Source organism: Myzus persicae, unplaced genomic scaffold (genome assembly GCF_001856785.1).
Source record: "Myzus persicae strain clone G006 unplaced genomic scaffold, MPER_G0061.0, whole genome shotgun sequence".
Taxonomy (NCBI): domain Eukaryota; kingdom Metazoa; phylum Arthropoda; class Insecta; order Hemiptera; family Aphididae; genus Myzus; species Myzus persicae.
The window spans coordinates 306,365-327,149 of NW_019104222.1; the positions used below are offsets into that span (position 1 = coordinate 306,365).

Consider the following 20,785-nt stretch of genomic DNA (forward strand, 5'->3'; position numbering starts at 1 on the left):
TGATTCTCATCGGGTACCTATACTTAAAAATTCCGCCAATCGGAGTGTTTGAATAAATTTGTTGTTATGGCCAAATGAAAACATTGCGGAAACAAAGGTGCGTGCTTTGCTGGTGAATCGCCCTGCAGTGCACCTATATACATGCAAAACACATATAATAATGTATATTGTATAGTATTTACCGAACGGTGTGTGACAAACACGAAATTATTGTCGTATTATCGTCTCGCGCTCGGAAAACCACGCCGTCGTCGATTCGTGCAGTAGCATCGCATCGCCGTTATACCGTCGCCGTCGCCGCCGCTGCCGCCACCGTCGCCGCCGCTCCGCCGGGGGGGTAGTGGAGCCCAGGCGCGCCGCCACCGGCACCGTTCGGCAGTGTGGCGCATTTCAGTAGGGCCCCACACTCGGCGTACTCTGTCGCGCACACCCGTCCGCCGCGTATGTCCTGTAACTACGCTGCTCCCTCGAACTCGTGTTTATCGTCGTACTGACCACCCTCAACGATCGCCGCCACAGATTTCGTAGAAAAAAAATTTTCCATTCACAATTTTTTTGTTTGATTTGCCGCCGTCGTATTATCACCATTGTCGTCGTTTGTCTTAATTTTTTTCACACTCGTGTCATATTGTATTATGTTACATTGTACTAAAATAATTAAAAAATACATCACGTAATTATATAATATTTAAGTGTCTCGTCCGAAACCGTAGGTCCGGCTACGCCGCCGTCAACAGCCGGATCGGTCCTCAGGTAAAACTATAATATTTCAGACATTTGTTCGCATGTAATACAATGTCATTATGTTTTTTTTTGTAAGGTAATATAAATATCACACTTATAGCCGCATACTGCGCATTGCGTTCGCTTTTTATAGGTATCCAAACATCATAGCAGGTACATGATGACGAGGTAATGATGTGGTTGAACGCGTATAACAGCGTGCGCACGTAGGTTAGATAAATTACTACTTTATAATAGTACCTAGGAGAGTTTGCCCGCCTGTACTGACTCGTCCAAAATTGTAATGATTATTAATATTAATAAAAACGCTATTTTTCAATGTTATCAATTTATCATCAATATTATATGTTTTGTAAATTATAAACATTTTCAGAAAAGTGTTTTGCTCATCAGATTATAATAATACTACGAAGTTAAAATTAATGTCATTTGAAATTATTATTTAGAAATCTTTTGATTAATATAATTAATAAATAAAAAATGTACAGTAGGTACTTAATTGTTGTAGCTGACATCGTCAAAAACATCAAAAATATTATGAGCAAATTAGCGTGCTTTTCTGAAATAGATAGTGCTTGTACTGTTAAAAGAATTAATCTGTTTTAAACATTTGTTAGGTAACGAAAAATTGAAAATATTTTAAAACTACTTATTCGAGACAATATCGCGATAAGTTACACGACCGAGATATTCATATTGCATGGTATTAGCACTAGAATAAAATCAGAGTGCTATATTGCTATAAGGACCTTTGACACCACCATTTGCGACTATGGTGCCTCCATGAAATGTGTTTACTGTGTCTGAATTCTGAAAATCTTTACTGGATTTGAACGTAAAACAAACGGTACGTTTAGCGTACTTATATAGAGCTTTTATTTTTTATTTTATTCATATCTGTCGAGCACTAAAATATATTTAAGTTTTCGAGCTTACATACTTCATGAGTCGTTGTATGCGACTAGAAAAGAAACGATTTAAAACGATAATGGAATACGTTGAATGATCATGCGGCATGGTAGTCTCACACATTCAATTAAAAATACCTTTGAGGTGTTAAATTCGTTTTAGTAATTAGTTAGGACGTCTAAGACGCTTTTTAAGTATTTACCACCGACGCTACGCTATTGTACGATCAAAAAACTTATTATGCTTAAAATACATATATATTTATAAATATATATATATATCATGTAAGCATATAATAATATGACTTAGTCCATGATTAGTTGTTAATAGTGATTGTGAACATTATAAATATGGAATTTAATTTGCAACCAGTGTAATCTCTTAACTCGAAATTTAACAATATTTACAAGTTATACTTAACACTTAAAGCTTAAATATTTTTTTCTATATTAAATTTCGCTCATTTGTATATTATTTTCATTTTAGAACATAGGAATTATTTCTTATTAACGGGAGTATCACGTCATAATGTCATAATAATACGTAAAATAATACATTATGTAACTCTGTAAAAAAATAACTTATTACAATTTTATAAACATTGTACGATCTGCGAAATTACTGTTGATAATACAATTTATCTCTATGTAAAAATTATAATTATAATTGGAAACTTATCTATTATTGTGTCTTCAAAGTGTACTATTTATTCAATGTTTCTTATTTTTCAATTCATTTCCGATTACTGCATCCTGAGAACTGAACAATTATATACAACATATTAAATAAACGAATACAAATATATATGTAATATATGAATATAGTAACAATTATAAGTTGTTTCCATGTACTCGATTTTGAGTATGTTAAATATTATACTTAGTTTCCTTTACAAAGAGTTTAATTTATTAATCCTTGATACGTACTATTCTACGTTACAAAATAATATTATAGGATGACATAATAACTCCGTACTAAAGTTATTACAACTTTGATGTATTGCTTGTAAGAATGAATTTCAGGGCCTCAACAACCAACTTTTCATAATAACAGACGAATGATATAATTTATATTAGTTCAAAACAATACATATTATTATTATATAATAGGGCACTGCCCCCACCTCGATTTATTCACCAACCCCCTGTCGGCATATGCCAACCACCCCGAGGGCTTCGCTTTCGTGATTCAAAGATCCCAAACATCACCTTTGCATTTTGAAATATAATATATGCAATTTAAAATATATAAAAATAAAATATGTGGAAGATAAAAATAATAAACTAAACTTTTTTAAATAATACAGAGTTTTAAGTATTAAAGTTTTTAAGTTTTAATGAATAATAATAATAATAATGTATTTATTTTTTGGTTGCTATGACAATATTATATTATGTGGAAGATAAAATATGCAAAAGTTCTTACTTCTTATATAATAGAGAGATAATAGTATGTAATACAGGCATGATAATATATATATGTTACACGTTATACAAACTAATAAGGACATTTTCTTTTTGAGCACTATACTTGTACCTACCGTTAAAATAGTTCATTTATTTCGTTAAAAACACTACTTATGAGAATTGTGACAATAATTCAGCTTTTGATAAGTGAAATGCTATTTAAAAACGATTTCATTATCATTGTAGATAAAATATCACTTTATCAAATGATAAAAAAAATTGCCTATATTACCTTCAATATTTTTAAATAGCAATAAGAATAACTATAATGAGGAACCTCATATTAAATTTTCAAGCTTTTTATCAATATTTTGTAATCGACATTTGTAGAAATATATATTTAAAAAATGTAGGCAAGCGGCTACTGCATTGTATGTTTTCTTATGGATGACTGTAATGGATGTGTTAAATTTGAATTCATTAATATAAAAACATCATACATGAAAAACAATTCTGAGCGAAAACTGCAGACAGCTTGTATAACTAAACATATTTTATGATAGTGTTGCTATTGAAGTAATCAATTTTACTATTAGTAATACAGTAGATTGAATTAATTCTTGCCACAAACAACATTGCATTTGAAAATGTCATTGTGTGAATAAATTATAAAATATAATAATATACTTAAAAGTTTCAAGTACCTACCCACGAACAATATTTTTAAATTACAGCAAAGTAACTAAAATCGTTATTCTTAGTTAAATTTGAAATTAAAATGTCTATATAAAAAAAGAAACAATGTACCTATAAATCATCTATCCAGTTCAAGACTCCAACAACTTAATAAGTTTCAAGTACCCACAGATAATATTTTTAAATTATAAAAAAATAATGAAATTGCTATTCTTTGTTTAAATATCTGATTTCGACTAAATTTATAAATTGTTTAGATAGATTTTTTGGAAATAGTATAATTGAAAATTAAAATTTAAAAACAGTATTAATTGAGTTATGAGAAACTTTTATTTAAATTTGTAATCTTTAGTTATGAAAATGTAACATTTTATACATTTTTAACTACAAAATAGTTTACAAATTTTGGGAATTTTAAAAAATATCTACACAATTCTAACTTCAGACACTCATAAATACCTACTGTCAATGTATGCTCAACTTTTTTGTTTTTTGATTACACTTATAATAACTTACAAGGAACTTTGTACTAAATGTTCAAGTTTTTTGACTTTGACTATAATTTTAAAAAAACTAATAAAAATCAAAAATTTATTTTGCTTTCAAATAGCTCAAAAAGATTCAAAATATTTTGAAAATTGTATGGTGCATAGAAAATGCCAATACAAACTTCTGTTAAAAAATCATATGAATTTGACCAACCAAAATTTAACCAAAAAAACACACATTGATGTAAAATCAATACATTCATCATTTCACTTGAAATATTTAGTTTTAAAATATTATTTGTAGAATGTTTGATCCATCGCTGTTTATAATACAAAACCCAAAATTCTTGATATTAAAATAACAATGTTTAATATATTATGTTGCATATTATAAACAACATTTTAAAGTGTCGTTATACGTATACAAATATTGATAATGAAATATAAATATACTTAAACATGGTGGAAATATTTTTACTCGACTTAAAAATAAAAATTTAAAACACTTAAGATAGCATTGCCCCCCGTCTTTGTTGATATTACAAATATTATAAGTAGGTTTCGTACTTCAATTTCAAACGATGAACGATACAAAAAAAAATTGAATGTGTATAAGAGAATAAAAAATGTATTGATGTTTGTGTATAAATTCACTTTTGTTGTACTAAGAAACAGTTAAAAATGTAATGTATTATAATACTAATCCTTTATATTGATAGATTTTGTTGTTTACATTTTAAAATAGACTTGTTTTTAGGTTACAAAATGCTTTTGAAAAATCTTGTTTAATACACCATTTTCATTTTAGTCTTGTAAAGGAGCAATTGGTTTTACAACGATGTGCCGTATTTTCCTTCGGAAAACACTTTTTGGGTACCTAGTCAATGTTTCGTAAAGCTCTTAGTGTCTACACATAGATTGGAAACGGAACTCAGCTGGTACTTTAAATAAGTTGTTTTTCATTTTCTCAGTGATCTTAAAAAAACTACCAAAAAACGGGAAGCATAATTTTTTTAGTTATTTTAGAGTATTTTAGAAAATAATAATTATAAATTCTATCGTAATAGTTCATAATAGAATTTTGAAAACACAAAAGTTAAATACAAGTTTGTATTGTGTATTATCTATAATGTTGTTTTATAGTTTGTATTGCTAAAACCCTACAACTTTAAATTGAAGAGTTTTCATTATATTATATTATTCAAAATAAATCTTCAATACCTCCCTAATAATTTTTGATAAGAAATGTGTTATCATATTATATGCTTTGTCATTTAGAATTTTTTTTTATGTATTAAATGAGTAGAATGTTACCTTTATTTTCACTTCATAGATATACAATATACATTGATTGGATACTTAAAATTAGATTAATTATTTATAGATAAAGATACAATTTTATTTATATATAAAAATAAGAAAATATGGGAAGTGTATTGTATATATATATATATATATGTATTTCACATAGACTATACGAAACGCAATAATAATGTATACACATAATAAAAATTTGGGTATTGATCTTATGATATTGGACTACATGCTTCATGATAGTGTACGTTACAATATATTTGTATTTGTTACCTAATTTTGAGTACTTACACAAAACCAAGTAAAATTTTAAAATACAAATAAATGAAATATGAATGTTTTACACCTAACTAAGGTGTCTGTAGACATTTTTTTAAAGAAGGGGAAAAATTTTTCAAATATGTAGTATAAAATATGAAAATACTTATTTTATTTTTATCTTTTTACTTTTTAGGTAAATGTATTTCATATTAATAGACCATATCATAATTTACTCATAAAAATATAAATAAAAAATAATCTAATATTAATTTGACTTGTTAAAAACTTAACTGAACACTGGACATCGACAAAAGAAACAATATCATTTCTCAGCATTTGCAATCTTGCATAATTTTAATATATTAATATGTACCTTTTTTTATGCAAACAAGTATTCATTAATTGAAGATTGATTTGAATAATAATTAATTAGGTTATACAAATATATTGATATGACCATGTACTATTTACATGAAACACTTAACAGTGAAATCAATGTAGAAAAAATTTCTTTGGTTAGGGAGATTCCATTTCTCCGATCCTTGTGTAGTTGTGTATGTCACTACATTAAATTATATCAATTATATCTAAAACTGTAATATTTCCGACTGTTTTTGGTAGAATTGATTGTAGAAAACGGCTGTGAAATAAGATCTATAGATCTATTTGACTAGTTTTAATGACAATAAATGTACCATATATAATTTAAATTTCAAATTGAAATGGGTTTTTAAAAGTAAAATTATTTATTCTAAAATTTCAACAAACACATTGTACAAATTTTAAATTTTTCAGTAATGTTATACATTTTGATATTCGGGTATAGTATTTTTTTATAAGGAAAAAAATATATAAGTATGATTGCAACGAATAAATCATAGATTTACGGTAGGTGTCTCCGAAGAATAGTAAGTATACTGAAAAATAAAATATACCAGTGGAAATATGTCATATATTTGTGGTTGGAATAAGGATAGAATATCTCACAATAAACCCCCTTTTAATCACTATGTAAAATTAGATATGCATGATATTTGTACACTGAATACATAATGCCACGATGGTAACAGATTTTATAAGTCATTTATGTAGTAAGTCAAGAGTTTTTTTCTTATAATAATTATGTTTACTAATTAATTAGATATATTATGAATTTATGAATATTTATGTTTGAGAAAAATAAACGAACAATTTTTTTTAATATTTTCAAATGATTATTATTAGTTTCAATTATTATTATTATTAGTATAAACCATAATAAGTCGTTATTATTCTGTGTCTAAAAAAAAATAAAACATAACACAGGGAAGCCGTAAGCAATGATACCTAGGTACTAAACCGTTATAATAAAACTGAATTCTCAGAGTAAATTACATAGCAAGAATATAATATTTTCTTGTATTAAAAAAAATATGTACTACGCTTCAAAATTATTTTGCATGTGAAAATGGGTGAATGTTGATTTAAAATAGTTTCCTTTATTTCAACAATTACAATCCATGATCGTAATATAATAAATAATCATTTCTTATTTTTGCCATTTGAAAAGTTTACAAAAATATATAGTTATAATACATAGATTCACTAAAATTATTGACAAGTTAATTACGGCTATTTAATTATAACGCAAGTAGTACCTACGTATTTGTAATTTGAATGAGCACATCATTAAAATGTCTAGTAAATTACACTTTGGAACGACAGTTGTATGTCTTCTTTACAGAGGAATGACGATTGAACATGAAATTTATACAAGAAAAAATAGAGACAGTTTTCATTTAGATCGACCTAGATATCCATATTATTGATTAGATTCAGTGAAGTACAATTTACATTACAATAATATTTATAAAATAAATTATTTTTTTGATAGAAATTTTAGTTGTACAATAATGAAAATGTTAATAACTTCTTTAGAAATTAAAAAAAAAAAAAATATTAAAAAATTTGATTTTCATTTTGAGTGTTGTTGACATAATAATTTATAAAGCATAATGTGATAGTTAAAAATTCCTTTAAAATCAAGGTCTAATAAATATAACCTATCATTGACTTGAAGATAATAAGATAATAAGTGATTTAATTAATGTGATAATAGAAATCTAAATTAATAATATTGACCAAACAATGTAGGTATTTATAATTTCAAATGAATACTCAATTTGAAAATAAATCGAAACTGCTACAGTATAATTTATCAATTATTATAAAGTTAGTTTCACAAAAATATTAGTACTCCACTCGCAATTTTTTTTTTTTGAAAAATAATATACATGTTTTTTTTATAATATTTATATTACGTATACCAAGTTACCAAATAGAAATCGTATTTAGATTATGAATATTCTATTTCTTATAGAAACGGTTCATGAATTAGATGTTAAATTTGAGAAAAGATTAATTACTTTCTTTGATTAATTACTTAATGCAGGATACAGGATACACGTATGCTGTAATAAACCTAAAACATAATAGTGACAGAGAATACTAAATTATGAAATATTAGCTCAATATTGAAATAACAAAAACATAAAACCATATAAACATTTTTATGATTTTGATATTGTTTGGTGCAATACTTTTACTATAGTCTAAGTATTACAAACAAGTAAAATTGTTCGATTGTATATTATATTTTAATTATTTCTATGATTTTGACTAGAAAAAAAAAGCTTGTAGGTATTTTATTTTATTTATTGATAATGAAATTATTCAACTTATTTTATGATAGTAAATCCTTAATATTCACATTAAACAAAGGTATTTTTAACCATCACACCAAAATTACTAATATAGAATAAAACTAATTGCAATTCGTTAAATGCTGCTTTATAAAATAAAGTAGTTAGATTTATACATTATTAACTACCTAATAAGATATATTAAATGAATAAAGTTTTATAAGGGTTTATATAAAAAAAAAAATAAAAATAGGCATACAAATATAACTGTTATTTAATGAATCAAATGAGCCGTGAACAATTTTTACTACACTGTCCATCTGAAATCACTTAAAAGTGTGCACAATTTACAACGACATTTGCATAGGCGTAGTGTAATAATTATGTGGTTAGGTATTAAGTAATATAATTGTTGTAGCCCGTGCGTATACGCGCATACGTAATAGTATAATAGCAAATAAAAATGTAACCCTTATAAATCAAATATTTCGACACGTCTAATGTTAAAAGTTTTCGTCGATGCGTTTAATCTGAAAAAAAAATATCATGTCAACAAACACACGCAGCGAACAGCGGCATTGGTTCTGTGTATTGAATACAAATCTTCATCTGCAAATATACGCGTACAAAACGCGAACAATGTTTTTCGGGTCATTTGCTTGTTTACCGAACCACGAGTTTCTTCAAAAAACAATGAAAGCCGATCCTTTCATGAGCCGAACATAAATGAAAAAAAAAAAAAGTGAAAATGAAAATAACATAAAAAGCAGACCATGTGCGGTGAAACTGTGAAAGAGATATGAAGTAAAAATAACAACAATACCGAGTCAACTGGAAAACCGTCAGTGAATAGGAGTCGTATCACGGAATGATATCCTATGACGGATATTCAAATAGTTGTATTCCAAAAGAGGCTTTGGAAATTAGTCCTGGCTTTTTAGTACCCACAAAAATGTTCATAATAGTAAAGTCACCATAGTTATGTACATATACTACAAAATAATATATTGTGTGTATGACTTTTTATGGAAACATTTTATCGTTGAATATTACATTTACAAATGTGAAAAAATATAATCATACAGGAATAGAGATAATAATAAAAGCCGAATATTAATCGCGTGTTGTAATTTAATTGTGTGCATCGAAATTATAGTAGGGCAGTATGATGTAATATCTTTGCTAATTTTCATTTAAATTCTAAGCTGAGCGACGAAAGTATTGATTTTATAATGATATGTATTTTTATTTTTTATTTTTTTTTATTCTTTATGTTTGAAGGCACTCTTTAGAGAAGGAAAATGTATAATATCTTCAACCTTTATACATTCTCTGATAGCAAAGTGGATTTAGTTGGTACTTTATTAAGTCAACATTTGAAAAACTTTTCATAATTTAGAAAAATAAAAAAAATATTTTGGAAAAACGGAAATTTGTACAAAAATAAATTTTTTGATCTAATTTTTTAGTAATTCTATAACGAATATCTATATAGTTACTACTCAAATGTTTGTATTATAATTTTCAATATAATATTGTATTTGAAATATTTTGACTCTTTGGAAGTTATTGATAGAAATTTGAATTTTTTTTTGTATTTTTCTGTATATTATACTAAGGTTTAAAAATGAAATGGAGTACAAGATTTTACAAAAGTTGCGATAGATACAATGTGCAGGTACAAACAAAGTTAAGTGTAATTCCACACATTTTTTTACAAACTTCTTTTAAAATAATAAATTTTTAACGTTTGAATGTTGATGGAATTAGATGTTTATACGTAAAATAACGATTTATCGCCGTACAATAAAATTGTTTCTAATGTACTAATTAATAATTGTACAATTTGAAACATTTTACTATTACTTAAATTATTATTATCATTTTCCTTTTATTTCAAATAAATTTTAAAAATATTCAGACTAAATATAAGCTATATAAAGTATATTATGAAATTTTTGAATTTTTGAATAAACATTTTAAAGCTCAATTAAAAAGCTTGATAATTTAATACGAAAATCTACATAGGTTGTTCTGAAAGACATTTAATAGTATGTATTAAAAATTCATAGACATAGGTAGTTGTTGTGTTTATAGCAGATAATTTCAAATCTTACACAATTTGACAAATTCAAAAACATTTGAAAATTCTTTTGATGAAAATATATAATATTTTATAAAGCGTATATTTTAATTAAAAAATAATATTATTTGCTGAAACTTTTTTACGCATCTATATCAATATATTTTACACAATAATAATATCTTTAAAATACGTCGATTCAGGAACCTTTTTAGATCATTCTGCGGTAAGCGGGAGTCGAATCAAAAGTGAATTACGATAAAATACGATATAAATATAGACTATTATAATAATTAATATAGTAATAAATGTGATATTTTCAGCAAAAAATAATTTAACATACCGTCTTACCTTTTTACTTCTAATAATCAAATAAATTACAATTAAATAAATTAGGTATAAAAAATATAAAATATACAATATATAATATATAACGAAAATAATATAAACTTATAGTAATAAGGCTGACGGATTGTCTTTGTTTTGAGTCGTTTCTTTTATGCAATGATTTATCATCGAATACATATTAAACACATCCATTACAGTGACTTACTCAATGACGACTGACGAGATACACTCGGCGTCTTCTGTACAGCAGAGTGGTTACTTACTACTACCTCTTTTTTCCTTCTTATTTTTTAAAAGCCACATATCGTATACATATACATCACACGCGTAAATAATGTAGGTATTGTAGCGTTAAAGAAATGTCATTATTTCTTACCTAAATTTTAAAATCCATTATCAAGAAAGGAAAGTACACAGTTTTGCATAATTTTAAATTCCTTATTTAAATTCATAAACCAAAAGTTATTTAAAATCAAACACTTATATATAATATATTAATATATATAAAAAATGTATTGTTTGAGCAGACGTTAATATTGTTGATAAAACCCAGATAGTTGGCTACGGTCCACAATTCCAATAAAAGATAATATTATTGTGACGTACCTACCAATATTTAGGTCAAATCGTCACACATTTTATTGGTATAAGACAATTTGCCTATTTAGTAATATAATTATATACTACAAATTAATATTGCCCAAAATTACTAACTTCAAATGGGTATTGTACTTTTTAGTAGTTAAAGTATAATAGTTACCTATGTATTAAGCTTACAAACTATACATTGCGATTAAAAAACCATACTCACCCCTTCTCCTTGTTATCCTTGAATAATGTATTTAATTTGTATTGAAATTCTGATTTTCGGAATTTTTAAGAACCTATGCTCAATGAGCTAATTTTAAAATACCAAAATTGTGTTTTTTTTTAAATACTGTTCATCCAAAATGTTTTATTAAAAGTAAACACAAGTGTGGACATTCTGATTGAATCGCCCTGTATGCTGCGGAGACATTTCAGCAGGGATTCCTTATACATGTATCGAAGGGATCCCACCATCTCGTTTACTAGTACTAGTAGTTTAAGAATGTGAGGACACGCACGCGTGTGATTGTGTAGTTGTGTGAATAAGTGCGTACATATAAGTGCGTAATATATACTATATCAAAATCGGCAAAACATGTTAACCCTTTTTGTTTAAATAGGATATTGAAAATTCAATGTTATTTTATTTTTATACTTGTATTGTTATTTAAAAATGTTGGGCTAAGGTTTGATATTTACAACACTACCAGTGATAAAAAATAATACGTAGTACCTATATTATAACATATACTACACCACGATTGCATAAAAATGTTATTATTTGTAGATCCTACGATTTTTCTGAAAAATGTTTGCAGTGCAATGTATTATTATGACTATTGTGAATAATGATAATAATAATAATAATGTCAATTATTTGAATGAGAATATTTTAGTTTAGTTAGTGTGTCATAGTTGATATTCGTAGAAATTAAAAGTTGAATTCTATCATTTTATCAATGATACATAGTTAATTTTGTTTAAATATTTATAGTTTCAATGAAATTAAGACTAAAAATACAAATATGGTATCACAAATATATGCATATCATACATTCATACATTCAAATGATAAACTTTTAAGTGTTTAAAAAATTACGAAATTATAAAACACAACTAAATGAAAAAAAAACAAAATGTTATGTCTTTTTAGTTATATTAAGAATTAGTATAAAGTTCACGAATCTTGTTATTAAAACTTACCAAAACTAAGTGAAAATTAAATGAAAACACTATTTAAATGTAAACTACATGAGCTTAATTTAATTCTAGTTGATTTTATTTTTCTCCTCGGAGTATTATAATTCAAAATATAAATTATATGAGAAGTAGGTAGGTACAACTACTAAAAAAAAAAAATATCAGATAGGTGTATCCAAAAATAATAAATTAAAGCCTCATTGTTTAAACAATTGTTTAGTTCTTTTTCAACGTTCTTTTGTTGTTGTACGAGAACCAGTTAGTTTGCATAAGTTAGTGGATTTTTTTTCCTAAAATCACATTTGGAATTTCTACAATACTATTTGTTTGATAGGATTTGCACAAGTATATGTTGTGCACGGGGAGGGCGAGACTTAAAACTTTATACAGGCCTGTGATGTGAACTTCGGTGTAAACGAAATGTGAAAATACCTCGATTTAGAGCACTGTATTTAGAGCACTTCTACAATGTTTTACGTACATGATATATTATAAGGTAGATATTCAGACGAGTGTAAAAAATACTGATGGGGTTAACTAACGAGAGTAAATGGCTAGGTATTAAATTAATTATTAACTAAATTGACTAAAGGTTTCTATTAGATGCATAATATTATACAGGTACTTATAACAATTATTTACTACACGTGTACAATATTATGGGGAAAAAACACAATAATGTTAAAATTACGATTAATAATTATTGTTTGAATACATATCTTATGAGGTAACTAGTTTGACTTATAAGTTGAGTTTATCAAGATATTTATTTTTAGAAGATTAATAACAAATTGCAAAAGCACACAGATGTAATTAAAAATAGTAAAAATATTTTATACTTTCATACCTACGTAACAATATTAACACGATATATGTACACCTGCATTATACTATAAATTAAATTAAATTAAACTATATTAATAGTCAATACATTGAATAACTATTTGGTGAATTGAATATTACTTTTAATTATTTGAAAGTTACATAATAATCGATGGTTTCAACATAATGTTTTTTATTGTTATATCAGTGCTTTATTACTTTGGAACGTCACTGTAAATAGTCATTGTTATCCGGCAATAATCGAGTATAATGATTTATACTATGTGTTGCATATACCCATATGGTTCAGTAATCGCAGTCGACAATATCTTCACTAAACCGCAACATTTGGGTAGGTAAGTACCCATACAAACCAATAATGCAATTGCGACAACCGAAATATCCTGATTTAGACTACTTCGATCATCGAAAAATAACTACAATGTACAAAAAAACATAATAGTAGAAAAATCTACAAGCACCCCTCACCTATAAAATAATATCGAAATAATAAATCGCAGTACCTACTACCGACGCATAATATAGATACGCGCTACCTACCTACGGTATAGTAATATTTTATCGGGTTCGATCGCTTAATAACAAATATATATATATATATATATAGGCCGTGGGGATTATAAGATGTCCGCCACGCGTTCTGCTCGATTGACCGTTTTCAATTTTCCCGGCTCATTAATTTCAACCGGCGCGGACAAAGTACGTTGGTCCACTTCCAACCCCTCCTTATACCCTCTTCGCACGACGAGGAGACGACGACGACTGCGGCGGCGGCGGCTGCAGCGATCGGTCGTAATCCGATAAGGGCGCTGTGTACACTAATTGAAGGGACTCTGTGTACTCGTATATATATATATAATACAAATAGGTAACTATATAAGTATTCGGGGGGCGCACAAAAGTTAATATACAGAGAATATTATAGTGGACAGATGCCAACGTATGAGAAATTGATACCGGCTATCGGTACCGCATATACGTCTGTACGGGACTCACCCTCCTCCGAAGGGGTGGGAGGGAGGTCGTCGTCGGAGGGTGGGTCAGGTCCGATAGCCGTAGCGGATATTGTGAGACGATGTTTGCACTACGTACAATATATTACGAGTAGGTATATAGGTATGATATAGTGTGACGCGAGTCGAACTCCGAACACGGAAGTCGATATAGTACTTAAACGTTTATCTTATTGCGACCACCGTCCGCCGGTGCTCATTCATATTATATTTTACTGTGATGTATACGGATATGGGACAGGGATTTTCGCCTTATTTCTCTCGACTTGAGCGTCTGAGTGAACCCATATATTTTCTAATCGGCCTGACTCAAAATCACTTCGACGACAATTCGTATTTAATAATTCCGACAGAAATCGATTTAAATCCGTCCCTACTATACTGTTATAATATCAGTCGACTTAATAACGGCACCGGCTGCCAAGTGCAGGAGTAAATACACTAAATGATCCAGAGAATTTCTGATGAGTCGGTGGGTTGAGGGTATACCGTGTGTGTGTGACGTTGAAATTAAGCGTTTGCATTTTCTATAATTTCACTAAAATCAAAATAAATATTTTCATAATACACGGCGCTTTATTGCCTTATTGCTTTTTTGGTGTCGATTATTCTATTTCGATTTAGTCACCCACGGACTCAGTCGGGTCTCTCTGTAAACCTGTCAATCGTTTGACGAGTATTTTGTTATTTTTTTTTATTGATTATGAATTTCGGCCATCGGATAACCTATAATCATTGTGTTATGAATAATAATATCATAGTTGTCACGCTGCAGTAGGCGACAATATTTAGAGACTAGTTCTCTGTCATCTGTGTACTCTTTCGGCAATATGACTTATAAAGTTAATGCACCCCGACCTTCAGTTTCATCGTTTTCAATAAAATGTTTCTAGAAACGGTAATATCACATAAATGTGTTGACTACCAGACCTGCACGTTGGGAGTAATAAATATAAATAATATCATTACAATACTAAAATGTAATACCATTAAATTGTCATTGTTGCATTAATCGTTACATTTTTTTTTCTATTGTGAAAGATTTTAGCAATAATTTAAAATAATATCACATTCCTAGGTACACTTAAATATATATGATATTATTTATTATTTTGTGTATTAAATAAACATGATGATAGGTAACTATATATCTTAGCTTAAATCATACATACACGTGTGTGATAGAATTCGAATTACATGTCCAGTTTCTGATAAATTATAGCAAATTAATGTTGTTATTTGTAATTTTCAACAGTTTTCGACATATATCAATCTCAGCTGTTTTGACTACTACAACTGCATTTCATTCTATTAAAATATACTTATTCTCCGTAATATTTCGTACAATTGAACACTAATAAAACAATAACATTATATCGTTGCGTGCATATGATATTATGACTAATTGCGTTTAACGCGGGTTTAATCACAAAATATAACAATGTTTACGACTTGTTCACTATAATTATGGTATAATAATATAAATTCAATTAATTGCGATGCATGTAAATTACCTGCAATTATAATGATGAAAAATTACTGTAATAATAGTTATCTGTCATAAGAATATTCTAATGAATCGGAGAGTATATATTACATATTTGCCGATTTTCTCTTTTTTTATATAATATTATGGTCTGTTAAGAATGAAAATGTTATCATTTGTTTTCATACTTAATATGTGGTTTGCGTCTTATAAACGTATAGAACATAGAACATTTGTGTTCGGTAGAGCCAATTATGTGGTGTTCGATATATTATTAAAGTGAATTGACTAGTATAAAAATTAAATACAAGAATACTATCTATGGCATATTATAATTTTTAATTGATAAATAAATACACTATTAAAAATAGTGAGTTATAAGCTTTTACACATTTTAATATTTTTCATGGTTATAATTACTTTGAAGTTTAAAATACCCACTAATAAAACTCACGAAATACCTTGGATGGTATTCTTATATTTTTTTGATAATAGGTCAATTCCCTCTAATATTAAATTTTACATGACAAAATTAGTCACTTTGAGCGCAAATTTGTTACCTGTGGTATACGTTTGTAAGCACTAGACGACATACAAAATGGCAGGTGTGCGTCCTCTAAGTAATAAATAGTCTCACGTCATTATATTATTATATTAATTTATAAATTGCATTATTTAAAACGAATAACGATACATAAAATATGCCTACTTCGTACCACCTTCTCGGAATAGTTACAGGGCACTCATAACTTCATCGAAAAAAATAAGACCATATTATAAGCTTTGGGGGAATCTTGATTAATGTCTTAGCACCGCGAAAAAATGTTTAAACGAGTAGGTATTATTCCGCGCGGCGATAATCTGTCAGGGGAATTTGGCTTCACCCTATATCTGCGACTTGCGAGGTTGCTACTCCATCTGTACTCATATAATAATAATAATAATAATATAATATCGTGTCACTTCGCCGGGTCGTTTGTTCGAAAAACATTTACCAATCTTGAACAATTGACGTCGGTTGCATCCACTATACGCGCCGTATATAAAAATAATAATAATAACATCATCGCATATATCCTCGCGTTGTAAGGATATAAAAGAAACCGTCTGGGTCGGCACCGCTATATCGTTGGCACGTCGGAAGTAAGTCGCATAACGGGACGAAAATCTGAACCCCATCGCCGTCCACCCCCCCCCCCTCCCCAACCCACACACGACGCTTTCCGTACGCCCCGGTGCGGGTTTTCCACGATAGTTTCCCCTTCGGCTCCTGGTCCCGGTCGTCGTTTTCTCGCGTGAAGTCGGCGAGCAGGCGCACCTATCCATGTTTATAGATATATATATATTATATATATATACATACATAGGCAACATATTGTGTGTAATATACAGCCAGCCAATATTTATGGTCTTGGCCATTGTCTCGACGCGTAACCGTTTAGGGAAGACGCCGTTTTAAATCCTAGGTTTATTTATACATTATTTTCGGCGAGCGTCGGATTCGGATTAAAGCGACGGAGAGAAGCGCTCTTTCAACGAGACTTTTTAAATTAATCACCATACTACATTAAATGAGACGTTATATATCCAGGTGCATACCGGATAACCACGCAAAACCTAAACTAGCTGTATTCGTATCGATTGGCTGCAAAGAGGTCGTAGGTGCATCGAGCGTGAGAGCCGTTGTACACTCGAAAATGCATAATATTAACGACAGCAAAAAGTCCAACAATGATATTATAATTATTATTATCGATTATAAATACCGTGAAAAAAATACACAATAATTATAGGTGTACATTAAACTAATAGAACACAAGACGAATAAATCAATTGTACGTTTTTGTTCTCTGTATAAATAATTTGTGACAAAATAAAATTATATACACTCTGTATTGAATATTGGTATTACATAATATAGGTACACGGTATTTGTTCCAATACAATACGACGTTACTTGGAGCACGCTTTAGTTCGTAGTAAAATTCGTGTAACATATTTTAAGAGAAATAATCATTTACGATTTCCGAAGTTCCAGTAAACAACTAATAGGTATTAAAAATTTAATGTTTGTGTTTAGAAACAAACTACGTTTTACATACATTTGCTTTTAAGCGGAATAGGACCTCAAATACACATCGCATTACACCTTTAAAATAATATGGTAAATATATATATATAGACTACCTATTCAACTTGCTCAACTTTTCGTTTCGAGGAAAATTAAATAGATCTATTACATTTGTGTCTATACTTATCATCTAATGTATTTGAAATTTGGTTTCATGTCTACGTAATATATTAATTTATACACATATTTTGTAAAATTTATCTGACTTTAGTTTTTGACTATTGTTTTCATTTTATACTTTGAATTTTTCCATTTTTGCAAACTTTTGTGGTGCAAAATGCGAAATGTTTATATGGATATTCACAACCTTGATTGATTGAGATATATGTTTTCATATTGGTTATTTATGTTTTTTAAAAACTTTTGTTCCAAACTTTATTACTGTATTTTTTACACGTTTTGTTTTTTTTTTCAAATATTTTACATGCAAGAAAGTGTAATCGATATAAATACAAAGTAGAACTGAAATGTAAAACCACATTCATGAGTTATTGTTATTACTTTTGTAGATTTAAATAAATTATTTTTTCCGATTTAATTTTTTTTTTAAATTTGAATATAGGATTTCAGAACTGCTCGTCAATAATAATTTTTATTATAATATGTGGTCATCAAAAAAATGTTTTATGAAAAACGAAGGTTTTTCGCCGAGCTCGTTAACTTGTATTTATTTATAGGTACTTTACAGTCTACAAAAATTACAGAAAAATATGAAAGGATATAATATAGAATTTAAATGGTATTGAATCTATTTTTCTTTTATCAGAAGCTCCAATTTTCTTGAAAAATGTAAAGAAACAATATTATTAAAAAAATGGATATCTATTTAAAAGATTGTATTAGTGAATTTGTATGACATCGACATTACTCAGCAAAAAGAAAGCAAAATACATGTTCAAATCTTCGTACGAATATTTGTATAATTTATTTTTCTGAACTAAGTACTTAACTCAGTGGACCAAATAATTGGTAAAGATTTCAAATTATTTGGCTTTATTTTGTACCATATAGAAAATGAGTGGAGTATGGGTTAAGGTTTAGGTAGAATGTATATATTTCTTTAGAAATCACTTCATGGCTGTTTTGTAACTCTAAAAGTTTCATAGCCACCACCTTTTTGAATTTAGAAATATAATACAGTTGAATATTTGAGGTATAATAAGAAGAAATTATCTTCTTCTTTAAGGAAAATTAGTGAAAACTCTTACGCAAACCAAAAATTTCTGAAAGTCAATATCGATATTTTAAATTCAAAAACAACATGTCTTGGTGTATTAAATGTAATACAAATGACAATATTTGTACAGATTGATTGATATTTTTTAGTTAATTATAATATGTTATACAATGTATGAGCTAGAAAGTTTTCACCAATTTGTGAAAAAAAAAACCAAATTTAAATTAGGTCTTCGTGAGTTCATTAGTTTTTGTGTCTTTTAGAAATTTAGCCAAAAGTTATCTATCTATTAGGTAACTTATATCATTATTATTAATGAATATAGCTAGGTAATATAAAAACGAATGCGACGAAAAATGCGCCAACAACTTGTATATTATATATTTGCCTTAAAACCCTGTTATACGAAGTACAACTAAATTACAAAATAAGTCCGAAAACGGAACCCAGTTTGAATGTTTTAAAATATCAAATTTTGCAAGTTAAAATATTAAGTTAATTATATAATTTTAGTAAACATGTACAACATATAATGACTTGACCTGTTTTTTTCCTAGTTAACCTTAACGAATTATGCTTTTGGATAACTTCTGCAAGTTAGTTTATACCCGTCAAAGCTAAATTAGGTTTTACACTTTTTCTATTTCTTATCAATTAAATTTTACTTGGTTTGCATAATTTATGTTTACCATAAATACATACAGTTAATACAATTATATTAAATGTAAACAAAAATTATAAGTGCTTCATGTCATTATAATGGACGCGCAAGACGTGCATGTATAAACTTAAGTTTATAACTAAATAGACTAATACAGTCATGATCGATTGTTATAACGAACTGTGTGCCTATGACAATAATAATTTCGTAATTTATGGTTTCGGTTTATATATTTATACCTATAAGCACATACTACGTATATAGTTGTAATTCAGTTTATGTCTTTAATTTACGTACTGAAAATAAAATAATATGACATGATGTTACACTTTTTTTGATTAACTATACTCATAATAACGAACAACAAATGTCATGCATATTTTAGTACATAACCGCCATAAACAATGAACATTGTCCAAATATACTAATTTAAATTTTATCTGTGGTTTTTACCAGTCTTATCATATTATTGCACTCGTACAGTTACACCTTTTTTCAAATAAATGTTCTTTACCTAGGTGTGTAAGTGTAATGCAGTGAGATACATTTTTAAACAGCTCTTGTGAAATTTGCCCTTTGGTGAAGTATTCAAATCACATCGTGTCTCGAGACAATTTTCAGTTTTCACTTTGGATACTAAGTAATAACCAACTAACACGAACATTCAAACGACATCAGATGTCGCAATCTATCGCTATATGTTTCTGAGAAGAAAATAATGATACTACATAACGGTGAGCTAGGGGCATTCCAGTA

At 28.0% G+C, this 20,785-nt stretch overlaps 1 protein-coding gene across 6 annotated transcripts in view; it reads left to right on the plus strand.

The window, feature by feature from the left end:
- The window catches only part of LOC111040164 (acetylcholine receptor subunit alpha-like), a 177,806-nt gene that overhangs the window by 7,334 nt on the left and 149,687 nt on the right, over positions 1–20,785 (plus strand). For 5 of the 6 annotated variants that reach the window (XM_022323933.1, XM_022323935.1, XM_022323938.1 and 2 more), the window contains exon 1: positions 382–753. The exons of the other annotated variant lie outside the window; for it this stretch is intronic. The gene's annotated coding sequence lies outside the window, so the exon portion shown is untranslated. Of the gene's footprint in view, positions 1–381; positions 754–20,785 lie in introns of those variants that run through there. 6 annotated transcript variants of the gene reach the window in all.